The sequence below is a fragment of the Urocitellus parryii genome, chromosome 5 (genome assembly GCF_045843805.1).
Source record: "Urocitellus parryii isolate mUroPar1 chromosome 5, mUroPar1.hap1, whole genome shotgun sequence".
In the NCBI taxonomy this organism is placed as follows: Eukaryota; Metazoa; Chordata; class Mammalia; order Rodentia; family Sciuridae; genus Urocitellus; species Urocitellus parryii.
Genome location: NC_135535.1, coordinates 38,492,186 through 38,514,261, shown reverse-complemented (window position 1 = coordinate 38,514,261; position 22,076 = coordinate 38,492,186). Strand labels below are relative to the sequence as shown.

General features: G+C 34.6%; 1 pseudogene; it reads left to right on the top strand.

Annotated features, from left to right (window-relative positions):
* Positions 1 to 13,343: 13,343 nt before the first annotated feature.
* LOC144254979 (A-kinase anchor protein 7 pseudogene) lies at positions 13,344 to 14,746 on the top strand (annotated as a pseudogene).
* The last annotated feature ends 7,330 nt before the right edge of the window (positions 14,747 to 22,076 follow it).

The window sequence follows — 22,076 nt, the reverse complement described above, 5'->3', positions numbered from 1 at the left end:
TAATTTTTAATACTTGACTCATATGGAATTCATTCTGTATAAGGTATAGGCATGTCTTCATTTGTTTTCCAATTGGTTACCCAGTTTTCTGAATACCATTTATAGAATAATAATTCTTTTTGTCTGTGATTTGAACTCCTTCTTTTTCCATATATCAAATTCCAAAGCATTTGGTTCCAATTTGGATTTTCTATTCAATTCCATTGATTTGATTGTTCATTTATTCTACAGATATCTATCATTTGTGCCAGGCTATGTTCTGTACATGTGCACACATTTGCCACTTTTAACAATGTTTGAACTTACGTTTTACTATCTGATATAGAAATGCATCTCATTTTACTTTTTTTTGTGTTTTTTTTTTTGGTTTTGTTTTTTTGTTTTTACTTTCCTCACTTGTTTCTTATTTGAACCTTACTATAAACTTACATAGTTCCAAAATAAATCATTTTGGTATTTCTATGGAATTGTACTAAATTCATAGGATCGATTTAGGGAGAATCGAAACCTTAGTCATGCTAAAATTTCTACAGCGAGACTTCCATATATCATTTGATACCTCTTATTTTGTATCTCTCAGTAGTGTTTCAGCTTTCTTCATACAAATCTTTCATATTTTCTGTATACTTTATTTTTTCAAAGTTTTTTCTTCCATTTATATAAAAACCTTTAGTTTTAATTTATTAATTTTGAATTCTTATATTTTCAGCAGGCTATCATATGATTCTTTTAAGTTATCCAGGTAAACAATCACTTACCATTAGCAATTAATGACTATTGTGCTTTAGTTTTCCCAGTGTTTATTTGTATTCATTTCTGTTAACTAATTGTGAAGGCTGAATAGTCCCGGTGACAAGGAAGGTCCTTTATCTACTCCTGACATTGCTGGGAATGGAACTCCCATACAAGTTGCTTTGTCATAGCTAGAAGCTGAAGTCTAAATTGACAGGTTTTGAACATACTTTATATATAGAGATACGAAAAATTGTGCTCTATATATGTAATAAGGATTGTAATGCATTCCACTGTTGTCATGTATTTTAAAAATAAAAAAATTTTAAAAAGAAAAGAAATAACAATTTTAATATTAAAAAATAAATAAATTGACAGGTTTTTAATCATCATAATCTGAGTGCTTACCCAGAACCAAACTCCTTGAAAATAAGGACGATTATACATAGGTTCTTTCTGTTAATGGGTGTTTATCATAAGGTTGTTTGGAAACTAAGGGAGATGAGAAACCTTGACAGTATGGCTGCTAATTACTCTTTTCATTCTCTTTTTTTTTTTTTTTTTTTTTTGCTAAACTAACATCTTCCTTACACTTTTACACAACAAGGGATTGTCTGAAATTTATCTCCTCAAGAATTATAGTCTATATTCAGCAGCAACATTTTCCAAAAGGAAACCTTTTGTAAGTGATAAAAATTTTACTTTTTGCTCTGAAATTGTGCATTTTTTAATGGATGTACTGGTAAATAATGAAATTGCCAAATAAGAATAGGAAGAAGTTAAAAGAGTCAAGTTCCCTAGTAGTACACAAACTCATCAATCCTTAATTAGCCAAAATTTGGCCTTAGCTTAGAGATTATTTCTTTTTTTCTCAAACACAAAAATCTGGTCTCTACTTGTATAATCTATGAATACTCAAGATTTCCTGTCTAAAAAAAAAAAAAATTACTTTGAGAAGTGCAAAGGCTTTCATTTTCATTCTCCACAATGCTTTAAGTAAAACAGATGTTTAAAAATATCTGTTGAATGAATGTTAGGTAATTAGTGCACCCTATGTGGTTTCATATTTGTGATGTGTTGCAATGTCTGCCAAACAAGTGAAACACTTTAGTTAGTCTAACATATGCATCAGCTTTTAAAAAGGTGATAAATGCAGATAGTTTCAAAATGTCATATTGCTACAAAAATATTGAGTTTAATGGATTGCTAACAATTGGATTTATACTGAAATACTGTCAAGCATTATGAATAAAATTTATTTTATCCTCTGATATTTTTTCTTTTCCCTTTAAAACACCCCCAAGGCACTATATTTAAATCTGTTATTTATTAAGAGTACATATGTTGAGGTAGGGATATTTCTAATGCCCAAATTGCTGATTTTTCAGATGTTTTAGTCTCTTATTTTTTTCTTTCAAATTTCAGTGGTGGGAACAAAGAAATGAATACATCTGATATTACATATTCTATGTGTGAAAGGACAAAACCAAAAAAAAATTTAATAGTTGGGAAAAACAATTTCTTCAGAATAACCCCATTAGTTTAATTCTCTGAACTCTTAGCTATTCATTTGATATGAGCTATTGATAAAAAAGACCTTAATCCTATAAGTTAGTATATTTCATAACTAATATTCAAATCAATTGGAAGACACTTACTAAATGATGTTAAATGAATAAGTAAACTGAATAAAGATTTCCTTTTAGAATATTAACTTCTCTACTTAAGGGATGCAGCTCAGACTTAGTAGTTTCAACTACTGAAATATAATTAGGAAGAAATAGGGCTGGGGCTGTAGCTCAGTGGCAGAGCACTTGCCTAGCATGTGTAAGGCATTGGGTTTGATCTTTAGCACCACATAAAAATAAACACATGAAATAAAGACATGCTATCCATCTACAACTACAAAATTTTTTTTAATTAGGAAGAAATGTTTCATAATAATTCTCTAACATTTTTATTTGAATAAGAAAATGTTCATATTTATCTTCAGAGTCACTTTCAATGTTTCATAATTTCAACACAGTTAATATATAAGATAATCCCAGGAAATAAAGTTTTCTGTACTACATGATACTTTTTGATGATGGCTGGTCATCAACATTCATTTAAGTGAGATACTAAACTTATCCAATAGAGGAATCTCAGAATCAGAGAAAGCTAGAAGCAACATTAGATAGCCTCTAACACAGGACTCAAATTGGTGGCTACCAGGTTCTCAGATATTTCCTCACTAGCACATTAGCTTTCTTATTTGATTTTGTTTTGTCTTTTAAACATAATTTTAATCATTTTGAAGGTAAAACATTTGTCAGTTCTGTAGGTTCCTAATCTCTGTGTTATCTCCTTTGTTTTTCACTCAGCTGCCTCAAATACTTTTTCCTACCTGCTTGGTCCCCACAGTTATTTGAGAAATGAACTCTAGTCCAATAATTAGGTCCTGCATGGTAAAGTAGATATGTAAACAGTCTACTTAGGACAGTGGAAATAGTAAAGTATATATTCCCCAGTCCTGAGATTCCCCTAGTGGATAAGTTCAGTGACTCACTTAAGTGAGTGTTAAGGACTTCTAGATGCATCAGAGGCTGGTTTCTCACAACCTTATACCGGCAATGGCCAATGTTCTAGGCTGTTTCCAGTTGTTAGGTGAGCTCTATACACAGGGTCTGTCTGTCTGGTGATGAAGATTTATTGAAAAAATAAGGAAAGTGAGGAAGAAAGGAAGTCATGGCAGCAAAGAAAAGGCCAGACTTAAATAAACTACATCTATAGTAAATTACAAAGGCAGACTCAGTAATCTTGCTTTCTCATGGCTTACTGGCTCCTGTTCACTCACTCTACTTTTCCTTACTAGTTCATACTCCCTAGCATATATTGTATTAAAAATCCAGGAGAAATAAGATATGATTGGTTCAATTGTTATAATATAATATTGTGGTCCTCAATAGGTTCTCACATCAAGTTCCAGGCTGCTCTGTGGATCAGAGTTATCAAGAATTTTGACAATTCATAGTAATAAAAAAATTTTACATGTGATCTTATGCATACAAGCACGTGCTTTTTTAAGATAATACTTAACCAATCTATGTTTTATCTTCTGATAGGTTCTATTCTTAATCCTATCTTATTCCATTCTACTGTATACATTTAAAAAATTTGTAGTTGTGATGTATGTGCTAAATTGATTTTGTAACTCTGTGAGTTATAAAATAGTACTAAGATCATTACTTCTCAAATTTTAGTGTGCACACAAGTCATCTAGGGATCTTGTTAAAAACACAGTCTGACTGGGTGTGATGGCACATGCCTATAATCCCAGTGAGTCTGAGTTAGGAGGGTCACAAATTCAAGGCCAGCCTCAGCAACTTAGTGAAACCTAGTCTCAAAATAAAATTAAATACAAGTAGGAAATGTGGGGCTAGGAATCTAGCTCGGGGTAGAACACCCTAGAGCCAATCACCAGTACTGAAAACAAGAACAAAAAAACCCAGAATCTGTGCTGGGGTATAGATCAGTGGTAGAGCATGTGCTTAGCATGTATCAGGTCCTGGGTCTGATCCCCAATACCACACACATACAAACACACACAGATTCTGATTCAATAGTTTTGGGATAGTTTTGTTTCTAACAGATTTGTAGGAGATGCTAATGCTTGACTACACTTTGAGATGTAAACCTAAACATATTAGTCTTTGGTTCTGATGGCTCATTCCCTGGTTTAATCAGTCAAGGCAAAGTATATTGAGATCTATACACAAGGATCTTTGACCACTGTGGCCATATTGGGCATTTAAAACAGCATGGATTTTTACCTAGTACAGCAACATTTATTTCAGATCTTGAATGCTATAGTATTCATTCAATGAATATTTATTTATTGAAAACTTACTGTGCTGAGCCCAGTTCTAGAATCAGATAAAGTCCTCTATATTTTACATTTTTATGGGGTGAGCAATTAAATATGCAATTTCAGATTATGGTAAATACAATGAGGAAAAGTGAAATAGACTGAAGACAGAGATAATGGCAGTGTGGGGTGTTATATGTTTTAGATTACGTGTTTGGGCAAGACCTCACTGGATCAGTGATATTTGACAGAGAGAAATCCAAATGAAGGGAGACATACATTGGAAAAATCTAGATACAGGACAATCCAGGCAGAGAGAAAAACTCAGGCACTGATCCTGAGGTGACAAAGCAATGGTGATGTTGGCAGGTTTGACTAGAGAGGAACATGAAGGATCAGGTCAGTTAGGTAAGTAGCCCTGATTATACAGTAACTTACAGACTGAGATAAATTTGGAGTTTATTCGAAAGGTAATAGAAAATACTGGGGGGGGGGGGTTTGAGCATAGTGATAACATGAAATTTTAGTTTTAAGTGATGACTCTGGTCGGTATGTGATGAATACAAAAGGAGAAGCAAAAGGTGAAGAGACGTTAGGGCACCATAGGAGTAGCACATATTGACTTATGGTGTCTGCTGATAGGATTGTGATCATTTATTTTTTTAGAATGGGATAAATCAAAGTATTTTGCACTGCTAAAGTACTACAAGATTGAAGATTTAGAGATATTCATTTATATTAAGAGTTTTTGTTAATAATTAACATCTAACAATGAAGGTTTCCAAATTCAAAAGATGAGTCAGTGAGAAACTGCCTCATCCTTCTGTAAACCAAGTTGTCAACCTGAGCTCTGTCCATAATGTCCAGAAACATGAGTAGAAAATTTCATCTGCCTAATCAATAATCAAGTGTTCCATGTCCTGTTATCAACTCAAGCAGAGAATTGGAATGTGGGTTTTGTTTTAATTAATGAAGTAATGTAAAATGGTTAAAACACCATTCCAGGGCCGTGGGTGTAGCTCAGTGGTAGAGTAGGGTTTACTCCCTAGCACCAAACAACACCATCTCTCTCATCTCTCACAGGTGATGATCTAAATTTGATCTCTCAGTTTAAAAACTGCTTATTTTAAAATAAGCAGTTTTATATTAAAAACTTATTTCCCATATTTTACTAAATCTAATGTGTCATCATGTGGAGGTTGTACCACTATATATTTATCACAGCAGAAGAATAAAACACTGCCAATTAGGTAGATAGATCATAAAAGATAAGATGAATCTCAATTTCAGAGATGTTAAAATGTGAAAAGGTCCTTCTTAAAATTGATGAAATATGAATTATTACTACAATCCAGTCTGAAACCTAAAGGCAGTCGGAAACCTAAAGGTCATCATCAGGCTGCCCTCTCTCAACTCTCATGTTCTATCAATAACTAGTCACTGGAATTTCTACTTTCAAAATCTCATAGATTTCTGCCTTATCTTCCAGTCTGGAAAACTCTTTTCTGTTCTAGACGGGAAAACCCCATTAACCATGAAGTTACTCTCTACATTAAAAGGAGAATGATGTTCCATAATATAAATTGAATGATACACTACAAGAATATTTTTCTCTAGTTTGCTTTGGTATAAGTTACAAGTCTCCTCTTCATAATCTATTTTAAAATCTTGTCTTTACCTGCTTTTTAGGTAAGTCTGGGTACATACAAACAGACTAGCATGTAAAAATTTATTTTCTTCTTCTATAGTGGCTTCCCTTTTCTCCCTCTTCTGCTTTGAAAATACCTAATTATCCTTTAAAAAACAGCTCAAATATTGCCCTTAGTAAACCTTCTTTGATGCTCTTTATGCCCACTCCCAAAGGATCTAAGTGCTTCTTCCTCTGTATTTTACTTTTATCCTATTTTATAATTGTTACATTTTTTTGCATGAACTTGATCCTCAAGGTTAATGAACACATTGAGTACATTGTCATTTTCTCAAAATGTAGCATTGGACCTGGCAAGAAAGCAGGCCCTGAGCAAATGTTTGCCAAATGAATAAGTAAATGATGGGAATGTGAAAAAGAACCACCCTTAATAAATAACATGAGACCTAAAAGTTATGAACTATATACATCACTTCATCTTGGAGAAGCAAGTCAGGGTCAAAGAAAAAGGCTTGGTCCTTCCTACTGTCTCAGCCCCCAGTGTAAAGTCCACTGGTGTGGTGTGGGCCCCAGAGCATGAAAGAACTCAAGGACACTTTGTGTCTTCAGTGTTCCCTGAATCCAGGTTTGTGAGACTAACCAACCGGAGTGATCCAAGAAATTGAGGTGACTTTTTGCCAGACAACTTTGTAGACTGATAATCAGTTGATTCATATGGCTGTTACTTTTGAAATTATTTTGTGAACTCTCAATCAGAATTTTTAAAAAATCCTAATTGGTAATTTGCAAAGTTAGTCAACAATAGATGAAAAATAAAGATCCCCTGTCAGATTTTTCTATATCATTCTCTTATGAGCTGATGGTCAGAAACCAGAAAATCTCAAAGAAATCTTAATTGTTCAGCTTTTATAAAAATTATAAATTATTCTTGGAGTTCTTCTAAGGCCAAGGTGATTTCCCCCCCCCCCCCCATTTTACAACCCTCTATACTTCAGAGTCTCATAGAGTGCCAATACCTTTTTGGGTACTTAATACATGCTGATTGAAAACTGTTGAAAGAAGACATTTCCTTTGAAAAATTTCCCAGCTGGCCAGGCATGGTGGCACATGCCTGTAATCCCAGTGGCTTGGGAGGCTGAGACAGAAGGATCAAGAGTTCAAAGCTAGCCTCATTAACTGCGAGGCACTAAGCAACTCAGTGAGACCCTCTAAATAAAATACAAAATAGGGCTGAGGATGTGGCTCAGTGGTCAAGTACCCCTGAGTTTAAAAAAAAAAAAATCCAACTGTATTTTTGCCTTGGGCCTATTTCTTTCAAATCTAGGTAAATAACAGGGAAAAACATAGCCATTCTCAAACTCCCTAAAATCATGACTGATTTCCCCATGGCTCTAGCTATTACAGTATAAATACTACAGTAAATGTACCAAGTAATGTTCAAAAGGTTGCAGATCAGAAAGCAATAGGCCCATATTAGAGTGAAGATGGGGGTCCTGGGGTTGTAGCTCAGTGGCAGAGTGCTTGCCTAGAATGACGATGGGGCCAAAATTTCTTTTTCTTGTGTGATGATACTTTTTTGTGTCTATAAAGTTGTGAAAGATTTGGGCAGTGAGAGAAAATAGCAGAGCCATTTAAGAAATCAAGGGAGAGGTAAGATAAGACAAGCATATTCCACCAAATTATCAAAAAATTGCCATTTTGTCATTAAAAATGGTTTAATATCAGCCAATTCATAAGCTTAAACTTCACAGAAAAAAGCTGAAATGGATTAAAAATATTTTAAAAGTAAAAGATATGTTCATGCCACATTAATCTTCTGAAGGGCTCCACAAAAATGAAAGTATCAGTATTAAACAGAGACTATATAGCTTACAGGTTAAAATATAGATTGTTTATCATTGTTATTATTTTTAAAGAGTCTTAAAACTTTTTTTTTTTGTATTGGGAATTGAACCCAGAGGCACTTAACCTCTGATCTATATTCCCAGCACTTTTTAATATTTTATTTAGAGACAGGGTCTTGCTGAGTTGCTAAATTGCTGAGGCTGGCTTTGAACTCACAATCCTCATGCCTCATCCTACTAAGCTTCTGAGATTACAAGTGTGCACCACCACATCCAGCTTAAAATGTTTTAATACACTATATACATATTTATTTACCCTATACAATATGTTGTTTTGAAATATGTGTACATTGTGGAATGGCTAAGCCAAGTCAATGAACATATATGTATTATCTCACATACTTACCTTTTTGTGATGAAAACACTTAAAATCTACTTTCTCAGCAATTTTTTTTAAAGAGTGAGAGAGAGAGAGAGAGAGAGAGAGAGAGAGAGAGAGAGAGAGAGAGAGAGAGAGAGAGAGAGAGAGAATTTTTAATATTTATTTTTTAGTTCTCGGCGGACACAACATCTTTGTTGGTATGTGGTGCTGAGGATCGAACCCGGGTCGCACGCATGCAAGGCGAGCGCGCTACCGCTTGAGCCACATCCCCAGCCCCTCAGCAATTTTCAAGGATACACTTTTATTACTGTTGGGCTCAGTAGCAGCACATGCTTATAATTCCAGCAACTCAGTATGCTGAGGCAGGAGGATCACAAGTTTAAGGCTGGTCTCAGCAATTTTGTAAATCCCTAAGCAATTTGGTGAGACCCTATCTCAAAATAATAAAATAAAAAAAGGCTGGGGATATAGCTTTGTGGTAAAGTGCCCAAGTTCAATCCCCAGTACCAAAACCAAAACAAAAAATATTGCTATTGTCTTACAACAGATCTCTTGAAGTTGTTTCTTCTATCAAACTGAAATTTTGTATCCTTTGACAAATATTTTCCCAACTCCTCCTCCGCCAGCCCCTGGAAATCACCATTCTACTTGCTACACCTATGGGTTCGATTTTTTTAGATTTCACATGTATATAAATATATATAAATAAGATCAGGTGGCATTTCTTTCTCATCTTGGTTTATTTTATTCCATGTAATGTACTCCAGGTTTGTCCATGTTGTCACAGAAGATATAGTTTCTTCTTTTTTAAAAGGCTGTATTATGTTCCATTGTATGTCTTACATTTTATTTACTCATTAATTTGTTAATGGACACTTAGGATGGTTCCATATCTTGGCTATTGTAAAAAACATATATAATTAATATTGAAATACAGATTTTTTTTACATACTGATATCATTTCCTTTGAATTATATACACCCAGTAATGGAACTGCTATATCATATAGTGGTTCTTTAAGATATGAATTTTGAAGTCTGACTTTCTTTCATTGAATCTTGTCTATTCTACTTACTCTGTGCTCTTGGTCAAGTAACTTACTTTCTTCTGACTTAGTTTCTTCACCTGAATAAGGGAAAAATGATAATACTTCATTTGGTTTGTGTAAGATAAATGGGATGAAACTATAAAGAGCTTAGAACTGTGCTTGGCATATAACAATTTTCTACTAGATGGATGTTATCCCCACTAGACCTTTTCAGTCAAAAAAGAAAACTATGACCATAGCAGTCATGATGTAGGGGGAAATAAGAATCTGGAGTTCCTAATTATTTTTATAGATATTCCAGGGGAGATCAGACTTAGGGATTAAACACATCTGGGTTTGTCTTTGGAAGGATTTCTTTACCTTTTTGAAGCATCATCTTTTTCATCTGTAAAATGGGCAAAAATGTACTTAATTCATATATTTGTTGTAAAAAAATAAAGGAAATTATTTTTTTAAATCCTCAACCAAAATCTTATAAAGTACTTAATTAGTGGTAGCTATTACTATTAATAGTTAAGTACATTGACCTGTATGCTATAGATATTTCTTCTAAAATTATCTAATTGTTTAAAAAAAAGCTTAAAATGTTGTTTATTTCACAAACCTGTCCTTAAATATTCAGTAGTTGTCTAATTCCTAGTTAATTCTTTAAAAAGCTAATTAGACATTTAAAGAATATATAAATTCTGGAAGGACTCCATTTTATATAATTCAAATATATGAAGAATTTAGTAATTTGTAAATGAGGATCATATAGAAACATTAAAAATATTACTTAACATACTAATAAAAACCACAATTTCTAGTTATAAAGTTCTGTGTGACAGAAATATAAAAACTTGAAACAAAATACTTTTGGTAAACAAAAGCACATTGTGATAAGTATGTCAATGAAGAGAGGCAACACAGGATTGATAGATGCCTAGTAAAGGGGATGTCATGTGTCTGAGGGGTGGCTCATGATCCAAATCCCTATATTGTGTTTCTATTTAGCTTTGGCACAGTTATGCTGATTCACAGTCTTCAACTCTAAGGAGACAATCTTTGAACTAGAATGTTTTTACATATGATGAGATTCAAATGGTCAGAATGAAAGACCAAGGATATTTGCTAAATATATACTTGGAAATTTGGTAGAATACAAACAAGAAAAGACTGACTCAGATTGAGTTTTCAAATTATTGTGAGAGGTGTTTGTCTAGAATGACACTCCCAGAGACCTATATGTTTAAAAAGAAAAATAATGAATTCAAAGATGATACAATTGCTATGCATTTGATTAATGAGAAGGACAACATTAATGGTTAAAGGAAAAGTGCTTTTATATAACTTAAAAATGTAAAAATTGATGTACAACCTCCTAACACTTCATTGACCAGGAATGTGTTTTCCCCTGAGGCTCAAGAGCTTTAAAGCCACATGAAATATTTCATTGTCTTGTTGATTCATAATACTGGCACATCTTACATCACACTCAATTAAAGAACAGTGCCTGTTTCTACACATCATCCTCCCACAGAGAAACTGAGGAACATGAAGGCAATTGACATTGTCAGAAGTAAAGTCTTTGCTTCTTTATCAAATACTTTTGTTCACTTATTGTTTATCTGTACCTGTTTAGCTTTGGTTTGCATTCGGCAGATGGTGCCCAGAGGTCCTTTTAAAAGCATGTGTTTTGATTGCAAAAGGACTAAATCAGTATTGTAGAGTGATTAAAGTTCATTATTTGGTTTTAGACAAAAGTTTTTCAAATTCAAAACCTAGCTTATTTATTTTGAGTCTATAAGCGTCAGTTTCCTGAATTGCAAAATAGGGATAATAATAATAATGTTTACTGCATTTGATTGTTGAGAATATAACTGCATTTAAGCCAATAAACACAGTTATCAGGCTTATAGTAAAAACTAAAAAGCTCATTCTTTCTGAGTTTTTTGTTAGATACTATTTGGAGAATTGTAGGAATTATGGGAAAACATTTACTTATTAAGATGAGAGCTCAAATCTTTCTTGCTTCATAGAGTCCTTAAGCAAGAACAATCTCTTCTGTATTTGATCTTAATCACATAGTTTGAAATATCTTTATTATTATTTTCTACAGTAGGTAGATACTGTGATCTCAAAAAGACCAGAAATGAGATTTCCAATTCTGGGAAGATAGACTAAACATAATTTTCCATACTGATACTACTAAGTAAACTCAAAACTCTGGTATTATCTATAAGACAATCTCTGAATAGTATAGAGAAGGAAGAACAATTGGGGATCTTGGGACTCAAGGAATGACACAGTAGTAATTTTTTGTTTGCTTTCTTTTTGTTTTATATATCTTGAATCATTTGCAAGAGAAGTGCATGACCCAAAAATTCCAATAGGCACAGACTGAGAAGGAATGGCCCCTAAAAAGATTGCTTTCTTTAACTAAAGGACAAGAAAGGGGAAATACAGAAAGGTAGAAACCTTGAGACAATAACCAGAGACAGAGAAGAACATTGTAAAGGGGGGAAAAAGTTAATTCACTACAAAGACGTGACAGTCCTAAATATTTGTGCACCAATAAACATATTTGCAATATGCGTAAAGAAGAAAACAGAATTGAATAGAAATATAGGCAAATCTACAATAATATCTGTGGGGAATTCAACACCTTTCTCTTAATAGAGGCTAGAACAACTAGATAAAAAATCAGTAAAGATACAGAACTCAATAGCATTATCAACCAACAACACTCTATACCTGACAACAATAAAATACTCATTCAGATTTCCATAGAATTTCATATACCAAAATAGATTATACCAAGACATATGATATCCTAGGCCTTAAAACAAATATCACTAAGTTTAAAAGAATTAAAATTATATGGAGTATGTTCTCTGACTACTGTGGATTCAATAATAGAAAGATAACAGGAAAATCTCAAAACACATGGATATTAAACAATATTTTTCTAAGTAAACAATGCGTAAGTGAGGAAATATCAAGGGAAACAAAAATTACATTAAATTAAATGACAATGAAGACAAAACATATCAAAATTTACAGGACACAGCTAAAACAGTGTTGACAAGAAATTTAAGCATTAAAAGCATACATTATAAAAGACAAAAATGTCTAAAATCTTCTACCTGAAGAACCCCCCCCCCAAAAAAAAAGACCAAAGCAAACAGGAGTAAGGAAATAATAAAGAGAAAAAAGCAGAAATCAACAAAATTGGAGGCAGAAAAACAATAAAGTCAGTGAAATCAAAAGCAAAACAAAAAATAGCAAAAAAAATCAGTGAAACAGCATTGTTTTCTTAAAAGTATCATCCAGGGGCTGGGGTTGTGGCTCAGTGGTAGAGTGCTCATCTTGCATAGGTGAGGCACTGGGTTTGATCCTCAGCACCACATAAAATAAATAAATAAATAAAATAAAGATATTGTGTCCATCTGCAACTGAAAAAAAAATTTTTAAAAAGATCAATCAATCCTTTAGGTGGAATGAAAAAGAGAAGACATAAACGATAAATTTGTTAAAATGTTAATTACTATCATGAATGAAACAGGGATATCATATAGACCTGGTAGACATCAAAAAAACAAGGAATTAAGAACTATACCTTCATCAATTAGAATTCCTTGAAAAACTTACCTAATATGAGAGATGATTTGAGTAGACTATAACTGTTAAGGAAATAGAATTTATTTTTAAAACTTCTCCAAAAGAAATATCTAGGCCTTATATGTTTTCACTTAAGAATATTTTGTTTACAGGCTTTTTGAGGAAATTCAGAAGGTTGGAGCCAAATACTTGTCCCCCTCTGAACAGAAAAAAGAGGTACATATAGATAAAATTATGGAAAAATGGATTCACAATCAATGATGATTTTAGAAGTTATTCTAATGGTAAGTCAGTAGTTTCTGAACTGCACCAAAAAGGGGGAATTACCTTCAGAATTACAGGGAATTTTTTTTTTTATAAAAAAAGAGGTGAATGCTAAAGCACCACACAAAGAAAAAAAATGCATAGTTTTCTTTTTTTTTTTTTTCCCCCAGGACTGAATATTGAACCCAAAGCCTTCTATGTGCTGGACAGGTTCTCTACCACTAAGCTACCTTCCCAGCCCAGTTTTCCTTTTTATTTTAAAAAATTTTTAGCATTTTTTAAATTATAAGGAAATGTCATACAGGTAAATAACAATAAATATGGGGTTGGGGTTGTGGCTCAGTGGTAAAGCGCTTGACTGGCACTTGTGAGGGACTGGGTTCCATCCTCAGCACCCTATAAAAATAAATAAATAAAACAAAGGTATTGTATCCATCTATAACCAAAATAATAATAACAATAACAACAACAATAAACATATATAAAAAGTTAAAGCACAATAATACTAAAAGCTTCTGGTTAGCTGACCATATGGAGGTTCCTAGAGGTTGACATGCTAAGAGAGGGCATGAAAGATCTGCACCTTTTTTCCTATATGTTAACCTGTGCTTCTCTTCCTTCATCTGTATCCTTTATAGTTGATTGGTAAATGAGTAGTGGGTTCCAGTAAGCATGGGTATGTGTCAGCAGACAGGAGAATGAAAAGAGGAATGTATAGCCAAAATTATATAGTTTTTGGTAGACGTAACAGATATTAGAGATGATTGTGTGATGTACCTCAAATAAATTCTTATTTACTAATAAGAAGTGATCAGATAAAGAAGAGGATGGTTTGGGTAGTGAGGTCCTGGGTTCCATCCTGGGCACTATAAAAAAAGAGGAGGAAAAGGCAAAAAGATTACCAACTCATCTATTTCCTATCCATTCCAGTAATCAACAAACAAATTGCAAGAAGAATTAAAGTTCTGTAAAATGCAATAGTGTAAGATAATCAACTTACTGAATTGATTATCAACTTTGGGTGCTTCTACTAATAGTGTAAGTATTAAATGAAGAAGAAGTAAACATTGATATAGATGCTCTTTTAGAATCCTTCAAGTAAAACATTTGACTTCACTCTTTTGAGGGATTAGCATTTTTGGAAATCAGGTTGGGCTGTGAAACCAGCAGAAGGAGATCACATAAATCTACTTTTGGAGATAGCAGAGATTGCAAAAAGAGCATTTCAAGATATATGCAACTTGGCCTGAGAAAGAAGTTTTAGGTCTCACTTGACCTTTATGAAATTGTCAAAAACACCACTGTTCCATAAAAATGGAGTGAAAAAAAATAGACACTTGAACTGTTTGAAAAATGTATTAGTTACAGATTTGGGAAATAAAGTTCTGCTCCATATTGAAGGGGAAAAAAAAAAAGTAGGGGTTATTATCATGGTTAATCTTCAATTGCCAAGAAAACTATTAGAGCTTTCTTTGCTTTCTGCTGCTATGTCCTGAGCTGCTTTCCTCCACCACACCCTTCCATCTTGATATTCTGCCTCATTTTGGGCCCAGAGCAATGAAGATGGACATCTATGGACTGAGACCTCTGAAGGAGTGAGGCCCATATAAACTTATCATCCTCAAATAAATAAAAAAAGAAAGAAAGAAACCTATTGGAATCTAAGACTCAATTAATGAAGCTTTGCATCAAGAAAGGATGAGTCTGAAGTCCAAAGTGAAACAGGTAAAGAACTTTTGTTAAGCCTAAGATTTAGGCCAGGAGAATCTTCAGTGTTTGTGGCATACTCCTCTTTTCATTTTCTTTTTTCTTGACACATTTTCACACACTTTGGAATTTAGTCCTGTTTACCAATGTATTATAAAGGATATTATGAAGGATACAGATGAAGAGATGCAATATTAAGTAAGTGATGTTGATTTCAGCATGACTGACAGAAGCTCTACTTTGTTATCATGCTGTATAATGCTATACGTTGTATTTGTTTTATTTATTTATTTATTTTTTGGTAGTGGGGTTGAACTCAGAGGCACTCTAACACTGGACCACATCCCAGCCCTATTGTGTATTTTATTTAGAGACAGGATTTCATGAGTTGCTTAGCACCTCACTAAATTGCTGAGGCTGGCTTTGAACTCTCAATCCTCCTGTCTTAGTCTCCTGAGCTGCTGGGAGTACAGGTGTGTACCACCATGCCCAGCATATATGCTGTATTTAATAAACTAGTTTATTAAAAGTCTATTTAAGGGCTGGGGTTGTGGCTCAGTGGTAGAGAGCTTGCCTAGCATGTGTGAGGTACTGGGTTCGATTATCAGCACCACATATAAATAAGTGAATAAAATAAAAAGGTCCATCAACATCTAAGAAAAAATTTTTTTTTTAATTTTTTTTTTATTGGTTGTTCACAACATTACAAAGCTCATGACATATCATATTTCATACATTAGATTGAAGTGGGTTATGAACTCCCAATTTTACCCCAAATGCAGATTGCAGAATCACGTCGGTTACACATCCACAATTTTACATAATGCCCAATTAGTAATTGTTGTATTCTGCTACTTTTCCTATCCCCTACTATCCCCCCTCCCCTCTCCTCCCATCTTCTCTCTCTACCCCATCTATTGTAATTCATTTCTCTCCTTGTTAATTTTCCCATTCCCCTCACAACCTCTTATATGTAATATTGTATAGCAATGAGGGTCTCACTTCATTTCCATGCAATTTCCCTTTTCTCTCCCTTTCCCTCCCATCTCATGTCTCTGTTTAATGTTAATCTTTTCTTCCTGCTCTTCCTCCCTGCTCTGTTCATAGTTGCTCTCATTATATCAAAGAAGACATTTGGTATTTGTTTTTTAGGGATTGACTAGCTTCACTAAGCATAATCTGCTCTAGTGCCATCCATTTCCCTGCAAATTCTATGATTTTGTCATTTTTTATTGCTGCATAGTACTCCATTGTGTATAGATGCCACATTTTTTTTTATCCATTCATCTATTGAAGGGCATCTGGGTTGGTTCCACAGTCTAGCTATTGTGAATTGTGCTGCTATGAACATCGATGTGGCAGCATCCCTGTAGCATGCTCTTTTAAGGTCTTCAGGGAATAGTCCGAGAAGGGCAATAGCAGGGTCAAATGGTGGTTCCATTCCGAGCTTTCCAAGGAATCTCCAAACTGCTTTCCAAATTGGCTGAACCAATTTGCAGTCCCACCAGCAATGTACAAGAGTACCCTTTTCTCCACATCCTCGCCAGCACTTGTTGTGGCTGGCGATCTTACTGGAGTGAGATGGTATCTTAGGGTGGTTTTGATTTGCATTTCTCTGACTGCTAGAGATGGTGAGCATTTTTTCATGTACTTGTTGATTGATTGTATATCCTCCTCTGAGAAGTGTCTGTTCAGGTCCTTGGCCCATTTGTTGATTGGGTTATTTGCTATCTTATTGTCTAATTTTTTGAGTTCTTTGTATACTCTGGATATTAGGGCTCTATCTGAAGTGTGAGGAGTAAAACTTTGTTCCCAGGATGTAGGCTCCCTATTTACCTCTCTTATTGTTTCTCTTGCTGAGAAAAAACTTTTTAGTTTAAGTAAGTCCCATTTGTTGATTCTTGTTATTAACTCTTGTGCTATGGGTGTCCTATTAAGGAATTTGGAGCCCGACCCCACAATATGTAAATCATAGCCAACTTTTTCTTCTATCAGGCAAAGAGTCTCTGATTTGATATCAAGCTCCTTGATCCATTTTGAGTTAACTTTTGTGCATGGCGAGAGAAAGGGATTCAGTTTCATTTTGTTGCATATGGATTTCCAGTTTTCCCAACACCATTTGTTGAAGATGCTATCCTTCCTCCATTGCATGCTTTTAGCCCCTTTATCAAATATAAGATAGTTGTAACTTTGTGGATTAGTCTCTGTGTCCTCTATTCTATACCATTGGTCCACCCGCCTGTTTTGGTACCAGTACCATGCTGTTTTGGTCACTATTGCTCTGTAATATAGTTTGAAATCTGGTATCGCTATACCGCCTGATTCACACTTCCTGCTTAGAATTGCTTTTGCTATTCTGAGTCTTTTATTTTTCCATATGAATTTCATGATTGCTTTATCTATTTCTTCAAGAAATGCCGTTGGGATTTTGATTGGCATTGCATTAAACCTATAGAGAACTTTTGGTAATATCGCCATTTTTATAATGTTAGTTCGGCCTATCCATGAACAGGGTATATTTTTCCATCTTCTAAGGTCTTCTTCTACTTCTCTCTTTAGGGTTCTGTAGTTTTCATTGTATAAATCTTTCACCTCTTTTGTTAGGTTGATTCCCAAGTATTTTATTTTTTTTGAGGATATTGTGAATGGAGTGCTTTTCCTCATTTCCGTTTCAGAAGTTTTGTCGCTGGTATACAGAAATGCCTTTGATTTGTGCGTGTTGATTTTATATCCTGCCACTTTGCTGAATTCATTTATTAGTTCTAGTAGTTTCTTTGTAGATCCTTTTGGGTCTTCTAGGTATAGAATCATGTCATCTGCAAATAGTGATAATTTAAGTTCTTCTTTTCCTATTGTTATGCCTTTAATTTCCTTTGTCTGTCTAATTGCTCTGGCCAGTATTTCGAGAACTATATTGAATAGAAGTGGTGATAGAGGGCATCCCTGTCTTGTTCCAGATTTTAGAGGGAATGCCTTTAACTTTTGTCCATTCAGAATGATGCTAGCCTGAGGCTTAGCATAGATAGCTTTTACAATGTCAAGGTAAGTTCCTGTTATCCCTAGTTTTTCTAATGTTTTGAACATAAAGGGGTGCTGTACTTTGTCGAATGCTTTCTCTACATCTATCGAGACGATCATATGGTTCTTATCTTTAAGTCTATTGATGTGGTGAATAATATTTATTGATTTACGTATATTGAACCATCCTTGCATCCCAGGGATGAATCCTACTTGATCATGGTGCACAATTTTTTTGATGTGTTTTTGTATTCGATTTGCCAGAATTTTATTGAGGATTTTTGCATCTAGGTTCATTAGAGATATTGGTCTGTAGTTTTCTTTCTTTGAGGTGTCTTTGTCTGGTTTAGGAATCAGGGTGATGTTGGCCTCATAGAATGAATTTGGAAGAGCTCCCTCTTTTTCTATTTCCTGAAATAACTTGAAAAGTATTGGTATTAATTCTTCTTTAAAGGTTTTGTAAAACTCCGCTGTATACCCATCTGGTCCTGGGCTTTTCTTGGTTGGTAGTCTTTTGATGGCTTCTTCAATTTCATCCATTGATATTGGTCTCTTCAAATTGTGTGTATCCTCCTGACTCAGTCTGGGCAAATCATATGACTTAAGAAATTTATCGATGTCTTCACTATCTTCTATTTTATTGGAATATAGGTTTTCAAAATAATTTCTAATTGTCTTCTGTATTTCTGTAGCATCTGTTGTGATATTGCCTTTTTCATCCCGTATGTTAGTAATTTGAGTTTTCTCTCTTCTTCTCTTCGTTAGCATGGCTAAAGGTCTGTCGATCTTATTTATTTTTCGAAGAACCAACTTTTAGTTTTGTTAATTTTTTCAATAGTTTCTTTTGTTTCAATTTCATTGATTTCCGCTCTGATTTTAATTATTTCTTGCCTTCTGCTACATTTGCTGTTGTTTTGCTCTTCCTTTTCTAGGGCTTTGAGATGAAGTGTGAGCTCATTTATTTGTTGGTTTTTTCTTTTTTTGAGGAATGACCACCAGGCGATGAATTTCCCTCTTAAAACTGCTTTCATTGTGTCCCATAGATTCCGATATGTTGTGTCTGTATTTTCATTTATCTCTAAGAATTTTTTGATTTCCTCCTTTATGTCTTCTGTAACCCATTGATCATTCAGTAACATATTGTTCATTTTCCATGTGATGCAGGATTTTTCCTTCCTTCTTTTATCATTGATTTCCAGTTTCATTCCATTATGATCAGATAAAATGCATGGTATTATCTCCACCCCTTTATATTTACTGAGGGTTGCCCTATGGCATAATATATGGTCTATTTTTGAGAAGGATCCATGTGCTGCTGAGAAAAAAGTATATCCATTTGATGATGGTTGATATATTCTATATATGTCAGTTAAGTCTAGGTTATTGATTGTGGTATTGAGTTCTATAGTTTCTTTATTCAACTTTTGCTTGGAGGATCTGTCCAATGGTGAGAGAGGTGTGTTGAAGTCACCCATAATTATTGTGTTTTCGTCTATTTGATTCCTGAACTTGAGGAGAATTTGTTTTATGAATATCGCAGCGCCATTATTTGGTGCATAAATATTGATAATTGTTATGTCTTGTTGGTGAATGGTTCCTTTTAACAGTATATAGTGTCCTTCTTTATCCCTTTTGATTAACTTAGTCTTGAAGTCGATTTTATTCGATATGAGGATGGCCATCCCTGCTTCCTTACGAGGACCGTGTGCGTGGTATATTTTTTCCCATCCTTTCACCTTCAGCCTGTGTATGTCTTTTCCAATCAGATGTGTCTCCTGGAGGCAGCATATTGTTGGATTTGTTTTTTTAATCCATGATACCAGCCTATGTCGCTTTATTGGAGAGTTTAAGCCATTAACATTCAGAGTTACTATTGATACATGGTTTGTACTTCCATCCATGTTTGATTATTTATCCTTTTTTAAAAAATTTAGTTTGTTTCTCCATGATTATCTTTCCCCTCACCGTCTGTCTTTACCGAGGCACTTCCCTCTGATGGTTTTGGTTATTGTTTTTCATTTCTTCCTCGTGTAGTGTTTTGCTCAAAATGCTTTGCAATGCTGGTTTTCTGGCTGCAAATTCTTTTAACTTTTGTTTATCATGAAAGATTTTTATTTCGTTGTCATACCTGAAGCTTAATTTTGCTGGATACAGAATTCTTGGTTGGCATCCATTGTCTTTCAGTGTTTGAAATACATTGTTCCATGGCCTTCTTGCTTTCAGTGTCTGTGATGAAAAATCTGTTGTTAATCTTATTGGTTTACCCCTGAATGTAATCTGTCTCTTTTCTCTTGTAGCTTTTAATATTTTCTCTTTGTTCTGTATATTGGATATCTTCATAACAATGTGTCTTGGCGTTGGTCTACTGTGATTTTGTGTGCTCGGTGTCCTGAATGCATCTTCAATTTGTATATCTGTTTCCTTTTTTATTTCTGGAAAGTTTTCTGTAATTATTTCATTCAGCAGGTTACTCATTCCCTTGGTTGGAATCTCTGTACCTTCTTCTATCCCGATGACTCGTAAATTCGGTGTTTTTATGTTATCCCATAACTCTTGGATGTTTTTCTTGTGATTTTTTACCAGCCTTTCTGAGTTGGCTAGACTCTTTTCAAGATGATATATTTTGTCTTCAGTATCTGACGTTCTGGCTTCTACTTGCTCCACTCTGTTAGTGATACTCTCAATTGAGTTTTTAATTTGGTTTATCGTTTCCTTCATTTCTAGAATTATTGTTTGATTATTTTTTATAATCTCTATCTCCTGATAAAGATGCTTAACTTCTTCTTTTATCTGTTTATGTAACTCATTCTCAATGTGTTCTTTTGCTGCTTGAATTTGCTGTCTCGTATCCTCTTTAAGGTTCCATTCCATCTGTCTAAGGTGTTCCTTGAGTTCTTTATATGAACATTTTTCCGATGACTCTAGGTCCCATGAATATTTAGGCTGTCCTGCATTGTTTGTACTCCTTTTCTTCCTTGCTTTTTGAAGCTGCTCATGTTACTTCTTGTTCTGTTTGACTGCTGAGTTACTGTTTACTCCTATAAATTTATTTGATGCTTGGGAGGAAAGGTATTAGAAGGGAAGGGAAGAAGTCACTAAAGAGAATAAGAGTAAGCAGGTAGAATTCAAGGAAGGGGGGATAAGATAATTGAAAAGAAATGAAAAGACAAAAGAAGAAAAAAATAGGAAATAAAAAAGAAAAAGAGAAAAAATTTATAAAAAAAAGAATAAAACAAAAATTAAAATTAAAATTGGAAGAAAAAAAATTTTTTTAAATTGTAAAAAAAAAAATTAAAAAACAAGAAAGAAAAATGAAAATGAAAGAAAACCCCAAATCAAAATCAAAAAAAAAAAAAAGAGAAAAGAAAAAAGAAAAAAAAAAAACACTAATAAATGCAGTCTTAGAGTTTGATTAACTTCTCTTCCAGTAGGTGGCGCTGTGCCCACCAGGCCAAGTTTCTCCTGTCAATACGCGGGAACCAATCACTGTGCAGCAGCTCCTCCTCCCAGACTGGGAGGGTCTCCAATCCTGAGTGCCTAGGGCCTCCTCTTGTGTCTAGTCACTTCCCCACTTTTCCTCTAGCCAGGCCCCTCTCACGGGTGCCGCTCACCACAATACTGGGTACACGCCAGGTCTGCTGCTCCCGGGAGCCCTGTTTTCATGGACGATTGGGCACACTCTCCCAGATTGCCTGTCCCTCAGACCCTAAGTTTGTGGAGCTTAGGGCTGAGAATCCTCAGCAAATTTTACTTGCCCTCCTGTAGGCACGCCCCCGGTAGCTGGTGCACGAGACCTCAGCTGTCAGCTCTGGTGGGAGTGGTAGTTCCGCGCCGCAGGTCCCTCGCCACCTCTAATTCCCTCGGTCTGGCTACCGCGCTCACGGGAGAGCTGGGAGGGGCCCTTACGGGAGAGCTGGGAGGGGCCCTTAAGGTTTCCCCGACGTGTGGAGAGGGAAGGCTAGGGGATTACACACCTGTCGCCGCAG